The 16,682-nt window shown below is 40.9% G+C and overlaps 1 protein-coding gene across 12 annotated transcripts in view; it reads right to left on the bottom strand.

Annotated features, from left to right (window-relative positions):
• Positions 1-16,682, bottom strand: part of USP49 (ubiquitin specific peptidase 49) — a 105,835-nt gene that overhangs the window by 32,295 nt on the left and 56,858 nt on the right. For 2 of the 12 annotated variants that reach the window (XM_060189807.1, XM_060189805.1), the window contains exon 5: positions 6,747-6,869. The exons of the other annotated variants lie outside the window; for them this stretch is intronic. The gene's annotated coding sequence lies outside the window, so the exon portion shown is untranslated. The remainder of the gene's footprint in view (positions 1-6,746; positions 6,870-16,682) is intronic. 12 annotated transcript variants of the gene reach the window in all.

Below are 16,682 nucleotides of genomic sequence, written 5' to 3' on the forward strand. Positions count from 1 at the left end.
AATCATTAAATAAGGTCCACCCTTCCCTAACTCCCCCTCCCATCCCTTTTTCCATAACTTTATGGATAGTAAAGTGCAGACTTCTTCAGATTACTGCAAAGTGGCAATCCAGCAGAGACTCCGCTATCACGAGTCAATCATTTGAAATTTCATATCAGCCAAGGTACCAAGGTAATTTCTATTCTATTCCCCCAGGGGCCACTACTGAAAATTGTCCATAGAAGTGAATTCTATGGGAAGACTCTTTCCTTTCTCAACTTTCAAGAGATATTCCTTCCCCCTATGGAATATTACCTACCATTCTTCCAGCTTAGTGGTCAGCAAAATATCAATCTTCACAACCAACCAAGCTATCTAAAGGAATGTGAGTGAATGAGGAGAAAGAGAAAAGGGGAATAAGGTATTCATAATCTTTATTTTTATTTTAATTAAAGATTTCTGTCATTTACTACATATGATAAAGAATTTTTTCTTTATATATATATATATTTATTTTCCCTTTTGTTGCCCTTGTTGTTTTCTATTGTTGTTGTAGTTATTATTGTTGTTGTTATTGGTGTCGTCATTGTTAGACAGGACAGAGAGAAATGGAGAGAGGAGGGGAAGACAGAGAAGGGGAGAGAAAGTTAAGACACCTGCAGATCTGCTTCACCACCTGTGAAGCAACTCCCCTGCAGGTGGGGAGGCAGGGGCTCGAACTGGGATCCTTAAGCCAGTTCTTGTGCTTAGTGCCACGTGTGCTTAACCCGCTGCACTACCACCCAACTCCTGAGAAAGAATTTCACATGAGGCACAGCAAGGAGAAAGTCAGAGCACCACCACTCCATTACATGCAGTGCCAGGGGTTGATCCGGAAACCTCACTGGTAGAGGTCAGTACTGTACCAGTTATTTCCCTAACCACAGCATTCATAATCTTATTTATTTATTTTGCCTCCAGGGTTACTGCCAGGGCTCGGTGCCTGCATCACGAATCCACTGTTCCTGGAAACCATTTTTTCCCCTTTTGTTGCCCTTGTTTTATCATTGTGGTTATTATTATTGTTGTTGTTGTTGCTGTCGTTGGATAGGACAGAGAGAAATCGAGAGAGGAGGGGAGACAGAGAAGGGGAAAGAAAGATAGACACCTGCAGACCTGCTTCACCACATGTAGGGGGCTCAAACCTGGATCCTTACGCCAGTCCTTGTGCTTTACGCCATGTGCGCTTAACCTGCTGTGCTACCGCCCGACTCTCCATAATCTTTTAAAAAATATTTTATTTATTTATTAATGAGAGGGATAGGAGGAGAGAGAAAGAACCAGACATCACTCTGATACATGTGCTTCCGGAGATTGAACTTAGGACCTCATGCTTGAGAGTCCAACACTTCATCCATTGCGCCACTTCCTGGACCACAGCATTCATAATCTTTACATTTATTTCAATTATCCTCTTTTTACACACATTTTTAAGATTTATTATTGGATAGAAACTGAGAGAGGAGAGGGAATAGAGAGAGAGGGAGAGAGACAGAGAGACAACTGCAGCCCTGCTTCACCACTCATGAAGCTTTTCCCCTGCAGGTGGGGTCCAGGGGCTTGAACTTGGGTCCTTGTACACTGTAATGTGTGTGCTTAACCATGTGTGCCACCACCTGGCCTCAGAATGAATCTGTCTCTATCAAATAAATAAAGACAATAAAATTTTTGCTATCTGTCCAGATCATCATGTGAGTATTAACTCTGCTTCTCTCTTTCTCTTTCTCTCTCATGTTCTAAAATTGAATGTTCTCAATTTCCCTGAACAAAGTTTAAAATTCCTAAAAAAAAAAAAAAAGATGACATTTTTAAAAAGATTAATTTTATTATTATGTATTAGAGTTTCACATGAGACAGGGAGAGGCTGAGGAAGAGAGAGAAGTTCTACCAGCTGCACTGTTTCCCTGGCTGCATTTTTATTTTCTGTCATCTCCGGGGCTTCCCTCCTCCAGGCTGACTTTTTCAGATGTGTGTGTGTAAGGAAGAAACCAGGGCACCAGAGCTTCCTCCAATGTTGTGAGGGCATTGGCTGTATATACAGCAAAACAGTGCACTATCCAAGTGAGAGATTTTTCTGGCTGACATAAAATATTTTTAAACAGAAAACTACAAGACACTTTTATGTTAAATATGAGAAAAATTACAATCACTCCAAGGCAGATTAAAGGATTTTGCTGTTATTATTTGTGTTCCTTAGGTCTTTGAGAACAGTCTTTAATAGTAACATAGTACAAGGTTAGTAAAAGTCCAACTAAGATGCTAAAACAAACAAATAAACAAAAAACCACTAACCCACAGCACCATAAAATGCAGTTGAATTAAAGAGGCAAAATCAGTTTCCGCTCACTCTCCTGCTGGGGCATAACACTGAATACTTACAGATCCAACAGAATGTGCTGTGTGGTAAAAATATAAAAGGGTCTTTTATTCAAATAAGGCATAGAAGGCATTTCAAAGACATGAACTGTGCATGAACTCTCATCTTTCATGGAGGAATAAAACAAGTACTTCTGGGAACTCAACTATAGTGAACAGACACAAGAGAGAAGGCCAGTAGCTACCCAATAAACTTCATGCAGCACAAATTCCAGACCCCTCTGCTCCTGTCTTAAAGATCCCAACCCTCTCAGTCTGCCAGTGAGTCCTACCATATGGGTAAATACACTGACATCTTCATTTAAGGCAAATACGGATTTCATAAGGAAAACACACAAATCCCTTTAACCACTGTGAATGAGATTACTTTATCACAGTAGGAAGTAGAAAGTAACCCTCTGAGGCACAGGATACTACTGGACAAGTAAAGGAAAAGAGAAAGAAAGTAAAGAGGGAGGGAAATAATGAATCACTACCTGACACCCCAGAAGTCAAAGTTGAGCCTTAAGGGGGTAAGGGACATCAGGAAGAAGACTCCTGAACACATTATGAGAGCACAACAAGTAAGTCTTACTAACACATTTTCCCCCTACCACATCTCCAATGTTCTGTGGTAGTAACTGTACTGAATGTTGTACAGACATATCAAATTAGTTTTAGTGAAGTAGAATAAAACAAAATATGGGTGGTGGTGCACTCAGCTGAACACACATGTTGCCATATGCAATGACCTGGGGTTCAAGCCACTTGTCCCCACCTGCAGGGGAAAGCTTCACAAGTGGTGAAACAGTGGTGTAGGTGTCTCTCTCTCCCTCCCTATTTTCCCTGTTTCTCTCTGTCTCTATCCAATAAATGAATAAAGAAAATGTTAAAAAAAATAAACAAAATTTTAAAATAATCTATGCATATAATTCATTAAGCATGACTTTTAATAGGTATAAGTAACTACAAAAGTGATTATTTTAAAGTTAGACCATTTGTTTATGAGCATACATTATCTGAATTTGACTTCTCAGTAAATTTCAGTTTCTTATTTTTAAGTTAATGGTCAACTAATAGTCTATAGCTAGAAGCAGGGCAGTAGCACACCAGTTAAGCACACATTCCATGCACAAGGCCACACTCTACTTGTGTGTGTGTGTGGGGGGGGAGGCTTTGCAAGCAGTGGAGCAGCGCTGCAGGTGACTCTCTCTCTCAATTTCTTTGTCCTATCAAGTAAAAAGAAGAGGAGAGGAGAGAGAGGAGATGAGAGGAGAGGGGAGGGGAAGGGGAAGGGGAGGGGGAGGGGAAGGGGAGAGGGAGCAGAAGGAGAGAGGGAAAGGGGAGGGAGCAAGGGAACAATCTGCTAGGAGTGGTGGATTTATTGTGCAGGCACTGAGCCACCCGAGATAAGCCTGGTGGCAATAAAAAAAAAGTCAACAGCCAAGGTTAAATAGTTTCCATTAGGGAGTCAGGCGGTAGCACAGCGGGTTAAGCGCAGGTGGTGCAAAGCACAAGGACCAGTGTAAGGATCCCGGTTTGAGGCCATGCCTCCCCACCTGTAGGGGAGTCACTTCACAAGCGGTGAAGCAAATCTGCAGATGTCTATCTTTCTCTCCCCCAACTCTCTCTGTCCTATCTAACAACGACGACATTAATAACAACAATAATAACTACAACAATAAAACAAGGGCAACAAAAAAAAATAAAATTTTTTTAAAAGACAGGCATTTGTCCCTGACTTCATTGAAAAAAAAAGTTTCCATTAGAAAAATGGAGAATTTTATGTATGTACAAACTATCGTGTTTAGATGTCAACTATAAACCATTAATTCCCCCAATAAAGAAATTAATAAAAAGAAGAAGAAAAAGGTTTCCATCAAACAAGGATACAGCCAGTTTACCAAAACATATGTCATAACTGTTCCTACCACTCACACAAAACTTACCAGGATAAGAAACTGTTGGGGAGTCCGCCGGTAGCGCAGCGGGTTAAGCGCACGTGGCGCAAAGCGCAAGGACCAGCGTAAGGATCCCTGTTCAAGCCCCCAGTTTTCCACCTGGAGGGGAGTTGCTTCACAGGCGGTGGAGCAGGTCTGCGGGTGTCTATCTTTCTCTCCCCCTCTCTGTTCTTCCCCTCCTCTCTCCATTTCTCTCTGTCTTATCTAACAACAACGACATCAATAACAACAACAATAATAACTACAGCAACAATAAAAAATAAGGGCAACAAAAAGGGAAAATAAATAAATATATGGGGGGGTCGGGCGGGGGCGCAGTGGGTTAAGCGCATGTGGCGCAAAGTGCAAGGACCGGCACGAGGATCCGGGTTCGAGCCCCCGGCTCCCAACCTGCTGGGGAGTCGCTTCCCAGGCGGTGAAGCAGGTCTGCAGGTGTCTTTCTTTCTCTCCCCCTCTCTGTCTTCCCCCCCTCTCCGTTTATCCAACAACGAACAACATCAACAATGGCAATAATAATAACCAAAACGAGGCTACAACAACAAGGGCAACAAAAGGGAAAAAAATGGCCTCCAGGAGCGGTGGATTCATGATGAAGGCACTGAGCCCAGCAATAACCCTGGAGGAAAAAAATCAATCAATCAATATTTAAAAAAGGAATTCGCAAGTATAAACCTATGGGACTACATCAAATTAAAAAGCTTCTTCACAGCAAAAGAAACCACTACCCAAACCAAGAGACCCCTCACAGAATGGAAGATCTTTACATGCCATAAATCAGACAAGAGTTTAATAACCAACATATATAAAGAGCTTGACAAACTCAACAACAAGACAACAAATAACCCCATCCAAAAATGGGGGGACGACATGGACAGAATATTCACCACAGAAGAGATCCAAAAGGCCGAGAAACACATGAAAAAATGCTCCAAGTTTCTGATTGTCAGAGAAATGCAAATAAAGACAACAACGGGATACCACTTCACTCCTGTGAGAATGTCATACATCAGAAAAGGTAACAGCAGCAAATGCTGGAGAGGGTGTGGGGTCAAAGGAACCCTCCTACACTGCTGGTGGGAATGTCAATTGGTCCAACCTCTGTGGAGAACAGTCTGGAGAACTCTCAGAAGGCTAGACATGGACCTACCCTATGATCCTGCAATTCCTCTCCTGGGGATATATCCTAAGGAACCCAACATATCCATCCAAAAAGATCTGTGTATACATATGTTCTTGGCAGCACAATTTGTAATAGCCAAAACCTGGAAGCAACCCAGGTGTCCAACAACAGATGAGTGGCTGAGCAAGTTGTGGTATATACACAGTGGAATACTACTCAGCTATAAAAATGGTGACTTCACCGTTTTCAGCCGATCTTGGATGGACCTTGAAAAAATCATGTTGAGTGAAGTAAGTCAGAAACAGAAGGATGAATATGGGATGATCTCACTCTCAGGCAGAAGTTGAAAAACAAGATCAGAAAAGAAAACAGAACCTGAAATGGAATTGGCTTATTGCACCAAAGTAAAAGACTCTGGGGTGGGTGGGTAGGGAGAATACAGGTCCAAGGATTCAGAGGACCTAGTGGGGGTTGTATTGTTAAATGGGAAACTGGGGAATGTTATGCATGTACAAACTATTGTACTTACTGTTGAATGTAAAACATTAATTCCCCAATAATAAATAAATAAATAAATAAAGGAATTAAACTGTTATGAAGGATAGGGAATGTCGGGCAGTAACGCAGTGGGTTAAGTGCACATGGCACAAAGTGCAAAAACCTGTGTAAGGATCCCAGTTCGAGCCCCTGGCTCCCCACCTGCAGAGGAGTCGCTTCACAGGCAGTGAAACAGATCTGCAGGTGTCTTTCTCTCCCCCTCTCTGGCTTCCTCTTTTCTCTCTATTTTTCTCTGTCCTATCCAACAACAATGATATCAATAACAACAATAATAAAAATAATCACAACAATAATAAAACAACAATGGCAACAAAAGGGAAAAAAGTAGCTTCCAGGAGCAGTGGATTTGTGGTGCAGGCACTGAGCCCCAGAAATAACCCTGGAAGCAAAAAAAAAAAAAAAAAAGGATAGGTTAAAAAGACAAAAACAGGGAGTTAGGCAGTAGTGCAGCGGGTTAAGTGCAGGTGGCGCAAAGCCAAGGACCAGAATAAGGATCCCGGTTAGAGCCCCTTGCTCACAGAGGGCTCATTCTGTTCCTTTGCTTTCCCCACAACAACAACAACAACATATTATTATTATTATTATTATTATTATTATGCTATAAAGCTTGCATCTTCCTATTGTTTGGAGACCAGTTCTTCTCTTACCCAGGCTGAGTCTGTGCTAGTTCTGAATGGCAGTCGTTGAATAAAACCCCTGCCTAGTGGTGGTGCACATGGTAAAGCACATGTTACCATTGTGCAAAGACTCAGGTTCAAGCCCTTGGTCCCTTGACCTTCAGGGGCAAGTTTCTCCGGTGGTGGAGTACTGCTACAGGTGTGTCTCCTCTGTGTTTCTCTCCTCCTCTGTCTTACCTTCTGCCAAAAGAAAAATGAAAAAAAAAAAAAAAAAAAAAGGCTGTTGAGTGCAGTGGAGTCATTGTACTGGGACTAAGTTCCAGCAATAAAATTTGCCACACTGGTGGCAAACAAACAACTTTGCCTGGCTTTTAAAATTAAAAGTTCTCTGTTGAATTGTTGAATGTTTTCTCCAGAGGATTCTGGGCTCAGTTTTGGATCAAAGACCCAGATATCTGAGTCAAAGTCTACATACAATATCTAAGACCTGGGAGCTGGCTTAGCAGTAAATTGCCTGACTCGCAAGTGGGAGGTGCTGGGTTTAACAGCAAAAAGAGTAGTACTCTATGGCTGATAGGACAGTATTCTATTTTTCTCTTTTCAAAAAAAAATTTTTTTGTATTATCTTTATTTATTTATTGGAAAGAGATAGCCAGAAATTGAGATGGAATGGGGTGAGAGGCACAGATACCTGAAGCACTGCTTCATCATTTTTTAAAAAATGAATTTTCTTCCTTCCTTCCTTCCCTTTTGTTGCCCTTGTTGTTTTATTGTTGTAGTTATTGTTGTTATTGATGTTGTTGTTGGATAGGACACAGAGAAATGGAGATAGGAAGGGAAGATGGGGGGGTGCAGAATAGACACCTGCAGACCTGCTTTACCACTTGTGAAGTGACTCCCCTGAAGGTAGGGAGCTGGGGGCTCGAACCAGGATCCTTAAGCCTGTCCTTGAGCTCTGCGCCACATGCGTTTAACCCACTGTACTACTGCTCGACTCCCTTCACTATTCTTAAAGCTTTCTCCCTGCAACTGGGAACTGGGGGCGCAGAGGGTTAAGTGCATGTGGTGCTAAGCGCAAGGACCAGAGTAAGGATCCCAGATCCCGGTTGGAGCCCCAGCCTCCTCACCTGCAGAGGAGTCACTTCACAGGCAGTGAAGCAGGTCTGCAGTTGTCTATTTTTCTCTCCCCCTCTCTGTCTTCCCCTCCTCTCTCCATTTCTCTCTGTCTTATCCAACAACAACAACACCAATAACAACAGCAATAATAACTACAACAGTAAAACAACATGGGCAACAAAAGGGAAAATAAATATTAAAAAAACTTTAAAATAAAATAAAATGGAAAAAAAAAATTGGGCCACAAAGGTGGGTCGATGGTAATGAGCATATGTATGCTCCTGAGTTCAATCTCTGACACCACATCTAACATTGGCAGAGGCAAAGTAAGAGACACAATATGTTCCAGGATATCAACCAACAGGCATAATCTATAGATAAATAACTGGACCATCAAGCTGAGGTTATCTTGTGAAATTCTTTTTTTTAAAAATATTTATTTTATTTATTTATTCCCTTTTGTTGCTCTTGTTGTTTTATTGTTGTAGTTATTATTGTTGTTGTTGTTGGATAGGACAGAGAGAAATGGAGAGAGGAGGGGAAGACAGAGAGGAGGAGAGAAAGATAGACACCTGCAGACCTGCTTCACCGCCTGTGAAGCGACTCCCCTGCAGGTGGGGAGCCAGGGTTCGAACCGGGATCCTTATGCTGGTCCTTGAGCTTTGCGCCACCTGCGCTTAACCTGCTGTGCTACAGCCCGACTCCCATCTTGTGAAATTCTATGACGACAGTTCGCTTAACCTAATTTTTCATCAGCCTAATTCCTTTGCAAAATATTTTATGTTAATGTCACTTTCCTAGCTGTACATAACTGTCTAGATCCTAGTGAAATGAGATTAAGTATATGCAGGGGAAAAAAATATAAAAGAGAGTTAGCTTTCTCTATAGTTCATGCACATGGTGTGTTCCTTATAACAATGAAAACAAGTATAGTAAGGATGCCATTTTTTATGGTTCCCAACAAATCAACATATTTGAAAGAAGTTAGTTTGTCTCAACTGAAAATTTAGTGTTATCATGAGGACTGTACTGTTCATAGACACTAGCTTTCATGAAGGGGATTTTTGATAACAGGCATTTTACCACTAGAAATTAATTTAGTCAAATATAGGCTATAATGTGTCAAATAGTATATTTTTGGTGTTAAAACATATTAATAAATAAATTTATTATTTTATTTCATTTTTAAAAAGAATTTATTTATTTATTAATGAAAAAGATAGGAAGAGAGAGAGATAGAACCAGATATCACTCTGGTACTTGTGCTGCCAGGGACTGAACTCAGGACCTCATGTTTCAGAGTCCAATGCTTTATGCGCCATCTCCCAGACCACATAAATAAATTTATTTACCACTTTAACGTTTAAAACAGTATAACAAAATGGCTGAGCAATGGTCACTTGATAAAATGCTCTTGTTAACCATGAGCAAAGACCCAGGTTCAAGTCCCAGTTCCCACCTGCAGGGGGAAACTTCCCAAATGGTAAAGCAGTGCTGCTGGTGTCCTTCTTCCTCTCTCCCTATCTTCCTTGTTGCCCTCAATTGCTCTGTCTGTATAAATAATTGGAAAAAAAAAAACCAGTAGAATAAACATAATTCAATATTTCTTATATCTTATTATAACTGAAGATCATGGGAATATTTGAAGTTATATTTTCTGCCCTTTTGTTTGTACTTGGAGGGTATTTTTGACTTACATTTGTGTTAGTAATAATTTAGGCCTAGTAAAATAACATTTATGCTGTTTGTTTATTGAGTAGAAAATGTGTCCTCATTAATTCTCACAGTTGAAAGAAATTATTTAAATTTTAAAGATTTTTAAGGGTCAACAAGTTAGCTCACCTGGGAGGGTACCTGCTTTGGCATGCGAATAAGGTTCAAGGCCAGCCCCCACCAAACTGAGGGAAGCTTAGGTATTAATGTGGATTCCCCTGTCTTTGCTTTTTTTTTTTTTTTTAACCAGAGCACTGCTCAGCTCTGGCTTATGGTATTGCAGGGAATTGAACCTGGGACTTCAGAGCCTCAGGCATGAGAATTTCTTTGCATAACCATTATGCTATCTACCCCTGCCCGGTCTTTCGTTGTTTTTATCTATCTAAAAGAGCTGGACCAGAGTGGTCTGAGAGGTGGCTCAGTGGATAAAGCATCAGACTCTCAAGCATGAGATCCTTAGTTCAATGTCCAGCAGCTCATGTACCAGAGTGATACTTGCTTCTCTCTCTCTCTCTTCCTCCTCCTCCTCTGTTTCTCATTAATTAATAAATAAAATCTTTAAATAAAAAAAAAGGTGGTCCAGACTGGTGAAGAGCCAGTGATGGCAGAAAGTAAAGATCCCCTCACAGAATGGGAGATCTTTACTGGTGAAAAGTCAGTGAAGACAGAATTAGCAAGATTGAGGATAAATTAGAGACAACTAAAAAAGAAGTAAGAGATCTCAAAAAGAGATTAAGAGATGCTGAAAACAGCAACAGAGTCCTATGGGATGACTTCAAAAGAAAATATACACATTATTGGCATACCAGAGGAAGAAAGAGAAGGAGAGGAAGAAAGCATTTTCCAGGCCATAGTAGCTGAAAACTTCTCTAGTCTAGACAACATCAAAGACATAAAAATTCAAGAAGCCCAGAGGGTCCCAAACAGAATTAACCCAGACCTAAAGACACCAAGACATATCATACTTAGAATGGAAAGGAATAAGGATAAAGAAAGGATCCTGAAGGCTGCAAGAGAAAAAACAAACAGTCACCTACAAAGGAAAACCCATAAGATTAGCAGCAGACTTCTCCATACAAACACTACAGGCCAGAAGAGAATGGCAAGATATCTATCGAGTGCTCAATGAGAAAGGCTTTCAGCCAAGAATACTATATCCTGCTAGACTGTCATTCAGACTAGATGGAAGCATCAAAACCTTCTCAGACAAGCAACAGTTGAAGGAAGCAACCATCACCAAGCCTGCCCTGAAAGAAGTTCTGAAAGGTCTCCTATAAACAACCAGACCACCACAAATAGGACATATATCAAAACACTCTAAAACTCTACAAGACTGGCGTTAAAATATCTTCAATCTCTGATATCAATAAATGTCAATGGCCTGAATTCACCTATTAAAAGACACAGAGTAGGAAGATGGATCAGAAAACACAACCCAACAATATGTTGTCTACAGGAAACTCACCTAACTCAACAAGACAAACACAGACGTAAAGTGAAAGGATGGAAAACTATCATACAAGCCAATGGCCCACAAAAAGGGGCAGGAACAGCTATTCTCATATGTGACATGATAGACTTTAAAATAGATAAGATTTAAAAAGATAGGAATGGACACTACTTAATGCTCAGAGGATCAGTCAATCAAGAGGACTTAACAATTATTAACATCTATGCACCCAATGAGAAGCCATCTAAATATCAAACTTCTACTGAAAGAGCTACAGTAATATATTAACAGTAACACAATCATAGTAGGGGACTTCAACACCCCACTCTGTCAGCTTGACAGATCATCCAGGCAGAAAATCAATAAAGACATAAGGGAGCTAAATGAAGAGATAGATAAACTAGAACTATTGGACATTTTCAGAGTCATTCATTCCAAGAAACTGGAATACACATTTTACTCAAATCCACATGGGTCATTCTCAACGATAGACCATATGTTAGGCCACAGAGACAGCATCAGCCTATTCAAGAGCACTGAAATCATCCCAAGCATCTTCTCAGACCACAGTGGAATTAAACTAACACTTATCAATGAACAAAAGATTAGTAACAGTCCCAAAATGTGGAAGCTCAACAGTACACTTCTTAACAACTTCTGGGTCAAAGAAGAAATCAAAATGTTTCGAGAGTTCAATGAAAATGAAGACACAAGCTATCAAAATATTTGGGACACAGCTAAAGCAGTCCTAAGAGGGAAGTTCATAGCTATACAAGCACACATTAGGAAACAAGAAAAGGCACAAATAAACAGCCTGATTGCACATCTTAAAGACCTAGAAGAAGAACAACAAAGGAACCCTAAAGCAACCAGAAGGACAGAAATCACTAAAGTTAGGGCAGAAATCAGTAACATTGAGAATAGGAAAACCATACAAAAGATCAACGAAAGTAAATGTTGGTTCTTTGAAAGAGTAAACAAAATCAGAAAACCTTTAGCCAGACTCACAAAACAAAAAAGGGAGAAGACCCAAATAAATCGGATACTAAATGAAAGAGGAGATATCACAACAGACACCGCAGAAATTCAACATATCATGCAAGGCTTCTATGAACAACTATATGCCACCAAGCTAGAGAACCTGGAAGAAATGAATGATTTCCTAGATACCTACCAACTTCCAAAACTAAGTAAAGAGGAAGTGGGTAACATGAACAGGCCCATCACAGCTAATGAAATTGAAACAGTTATCAAAAATCTCCTCAAAAATAAAAGTCCTGGACCAGATGGTTTTACAAATGAATTCTACAAAACCTTCAAAGAAGAACTAATACCTCTACTTTTAAGTCTTCCAGAAGATTGAAGACACTGGACTACTCCCTGCCAGCTTCTATGAAGCTAACATCAACCTGATACCAAAAGCAGACAGGGACACAACCAAAAAACAAAACTACAGACCAATATCTCTGATGAACATAGATGCGAAAATATTGAACAAAATTCTAGCCAACTGGATACAGCAGTATATCAAAAAGGTTGTTCATCATGACCAAGTGGGGTTTATCCCAGGCATGCAAGGTTGGTTTAATATACGTAAATCAATCAATGTGATCCACCACATCAACAAAAGCAAGACCAAAAACCACATGGTCATATCGATAGATGCAGAGAAAGCCTTTGACAAAATACAACATCCCTTTATGATCAAAACACTACAAAAAATGGGAATAGATGGAAAATTCCTGAAGATAGTGGAGTCTATATATAGCAAACCTACAGCCAACATCATACTCAATGGTGAAAAACTGGAAGCATTTCCCCTCAGATCAGGTACTAGACAGGGCTGCCCACTATCACCATTACTATTCAACATAGTGTTGGAAGTTCTTGCCATAGCAATCAGGCAGGAGCAAGGAATTAAAGGCATACAGATTGGAAGAGAAGAAGTCAAACTCTCCTTATTTGCAGATGACATGATAGTATACATGGAAAAACCTAAGGAATCCAGCAAGAAGCTTTTGGAAATCATCAGGCAATACAGTAAGGTGTCAGGCTATAAAATTAACATTCAAAAGTCAGTGGCATTCCTCTATGCAAACACTAAGTTAGAAGAAATTGAAATCCAGAAATCAATTCCTTTTTCTATAGCAACAAAAACAATAAAATATCTAGGAGTAAACCTAACCAAAGAAGTGAAAGACTTGTATACTGAAAATCATGAGTCACTACTTAAAGAAATTGAAAAAGACACAAGGAAGTGGAAAGATACTCCATGTTCATGGGTTGGAAGAATTAACATCATCAAAATGAAGATATTACCCAGAGCCATCTACAAATTTAATGCTATCCCCATCAAGATCCCAAGCACATTTTTTAGGAGAACAGAAAAAATGCTACAAATGTTTATCTGGAACCAGAAAAGACCTAGAATTGCCAAAACAATCTTGAGAAAAAAGAACAGAACCGGAGGCATCACACTCCCAGATCTCAAACTGTATTATAGGGCCATTGTCATCAAAACTGCTTGGTACTGGAACATGAATAGACACACTGACCAGTGGAATAGAACTGAGAGCCCAGAAATGAGGCCCCACACCTATGGACATCTAATCTTTGACAAAGGGACCCAGACTATTCAATGGGGAAAGCAGAGTCTCTTCAACAATGGTTTTGGAAACAATGGGTTGAAACATGCAGAAGAATGAAACTGAATCACTGTATTTAATATTTACATCAATGACCTCCCAGAAACTTCTTCAAGGAAGTTCATCTACGCCGATGACATCTGCTGTGCAACTCAGGCATCCAAGTTCGACATCCTCGAGGAAACACTCACGAAAGACATGTCTCTGATATCTGATTACTGTAAAAAATGGCGACTAATCCTTAGCACTGCAAAAACGGTATCATCTGTTTTTCATCTACACCATGCCTCGGCCTCGTGTGAACTTAATGTGCAGCTTGACGATGCGAGAATCCGGCACGAAGCCCAGCCAGTCTATCTTGGCGTTACTCTCGATCGCACTCTGTCATTTCACGAACATCTCATAAAAACTGCAGCAAAGGTGGGCGCGAGGAATAACATTGCAAGACTGGCCAGCTCCTCATGGGGCGCGAGCGCTTCCACACTATCCAGATCATCCTCTCTGGCATTATGCTATTCCACTGCAGAATACTGTGTCCCAGTATGGTTCCATAGCCCCCATGTCCACTTGGTCGATTCCAAATTATATTCCTCCATGAGGAAAATTTCTGGAACCATCCGTTCCACCCCGGTCCCATGGCTGCCAGTTCTTAGCAACATAGCCCCGCCAGATATTCGTCGGGATGCGGCATCATCTAAGTTCATTTCCCACGTCTATGCTCGACCGGACCTGCCAATATACGCGGAGATCTTCGCCCACCCTGTCCAACGCTTGTCGTCTCGTCACCCAATCTGGTCCCCTACGCCTACACTGAACTTCTCTGTTCCAGACTCTTGGAAACAGAGTTGGCAGTCAGCTGAGGTAAAGAACAAACACCTCATCACAGACCCCTGCAAGCGTCAACCCGGCTTTGACCTAGCACGTTATGACTGGGCCCTCCTCAATCGCTATCAAACAGGCCATGGCCGGTGCGCCACTATGTTCCATCGCTGGGGAGCCAGAGACGACCCGAACTGCCCCTGCGGCTACAGACAGACTATGACCCACATAGTCAACGACTGCCACCTCTCCAGATTCAAAGGAGGTCTCGAAACTTTACATCAGGCTCAACCTGACGCTGTTGACTGGCTACGGAAGAAGGGCAAACGCTAGAAGAAGAACTGTATTTCACCAAATACAAAAGTAAATTCCAAGTGGATCAAGGACTTGGATGTTAGATCACAAACTATCAAATACTTAGAGGAAAATATTGGCAGAACTCTTTTCTGCATAAATTTTAAAGACATTTTCAATGAAACGAATCCAATTACAAAGAAGACTAAGGCAAGTATAAACCTATGGGACTACGGGAAGCAATTACAGAAGCCAGACCTTCTACCTTCTGCAACCCTCAACGACCCTGGGTCCATGCTCCCAGAGGGATAGAGAATGGGAAAGCTATCAGGGGAGGGGGTGGGTTATGGGGATTGGGTGTTGGGAATTGTGTGGAGTTGTACCCCTCCTACCTTATGCTTTTGTTCACTAATCCTTTCTTAAATAAAAAATTAAAAAAAAAAAAAACCTATGGGACTACATCAAATTAAAAAGCTTCTTCACAGCAAAAGAAACCACTACCCAAACCAAGAGACCCCTCACAGAATGGGAGAAGATCTTTACTGTCTTTTCTGTCTTCACTCAACACATCCATCCAAAAAGATCTGTGTACACATATGTTCTTGGCAGCACAATTTGTAATAGCCAAAACCTGGAAGCAACCCAGGTGTCCAACAACAGATGAGTGGCTGAGCAAGTTGTGGTCTATATACACAATGGAATACTACTCAGCTGTAAAAAATGGTGACTTCACCGTTTTCAGCCGATCTTGGATGGACCTTGAAAAACTCATGTTGAGTGAAATAAGTCAGAAACAGAAGGATGAATATGGGATGATCTCACTCTCAGGCCGAAGTTGAAAAACAAGACCAGAAAAGAAAACACAAGTCGAACCTGAAATGGAATTGGCGTATTGCACCCAAGTAAAAGACTCTGGGGTGGGTGGGTGCGGAGAATACAGGTCCATGAAGGATAATAAATGACATAGTGGGGGTTGTATTGTTAAATGGGAAACTGGGGAATGTTATGCATGTACAAACTATTGTACTTACTGTTGAATGTAAAACATTAATTCCCCAATAAAGAAATAAATTAAAAAATAAATAAATAAAAAGATGACAGAGAGGGGGAAAGAAAGACACCCGCAGACCTGCTTCACTGCCTGTGAAACGACTCCCCTGCAGGTGGGGAGGCGGGGGCTCGAACCGGGATCCTTATGTAGGGCCTTGCGCTTGGCGCCACATGCCTTTAACCCACTGCTACCGCCTGACTTCCCTCTATCTTAAATTTTAATGAGTTCTTCTGTAACATGGACTCTTGACTTCCTTAAGTGTTGGGTCTCATGACCATCAATTTATAGCTATGGACTTCATTCCTACAATTTTCTTTCTTTATTTTAAAGATTTTATTTATTTACTGGTGAGAAAGATAGGAGGAAGAGAGAGAACCAGCCATCACTCTGGTACCATGTACTTCTGGGGATTGAATTTAGGACCTCATGCTTGAGAGTCCAGTGCTTTATCTGTAGCACCACCTCCCAGACCACCCTATAATTTTCATACTCTACCTCACTTTATCATATTGCAGAATAGTATTGAAGAATGGCCAGGGATTTTATGCCTGAGGTTCCTGGTTAAGTCTCTGATATCACATGTAGTAGAGTGGTTCTCAGGGTTTTCTTTCTCCTTTCTCTCTGTTATGTGAAACTATCTCATATGAAATTAAAGAAAAAGCTCTAAAAATACTGTCTAAGAAGGCCCTCATGTGGTTACAAAAATATAAACAATTGGGTGGGGGAAATAGCATAACAGTTATACATAGAGACTCTCATGTCTGAGTCTCCAAAGTCCCGGGTTCAATTCCTCACACCACAATAGGACAAAGATGGGCACTGTTCTGGGTGCAAAAATACACACACACACACACACACACACACACGAATGAAAATGGCAACAATATTTTATAAGAGACACCAAGCATTTAGTGTTTTCACAATCTCTCTAGTCCTAAAACAGTCAGATACCAATTCTCTCATTT

This window comes from Erinaceus europaeus, chromosome 4 (genome assembly GCF_950295315.1).
Source record: "Erinaceus europaeus chromosome 4, mEriEur2.1, whole genome shotgun sequence".
NCBI classification, from domain to species: Eukaryota; Metazoa; Chordata; class Mammalia; order Eulipotyphla; family Erinaceidae; genus Erinaceus; species Erinaceus europaeus.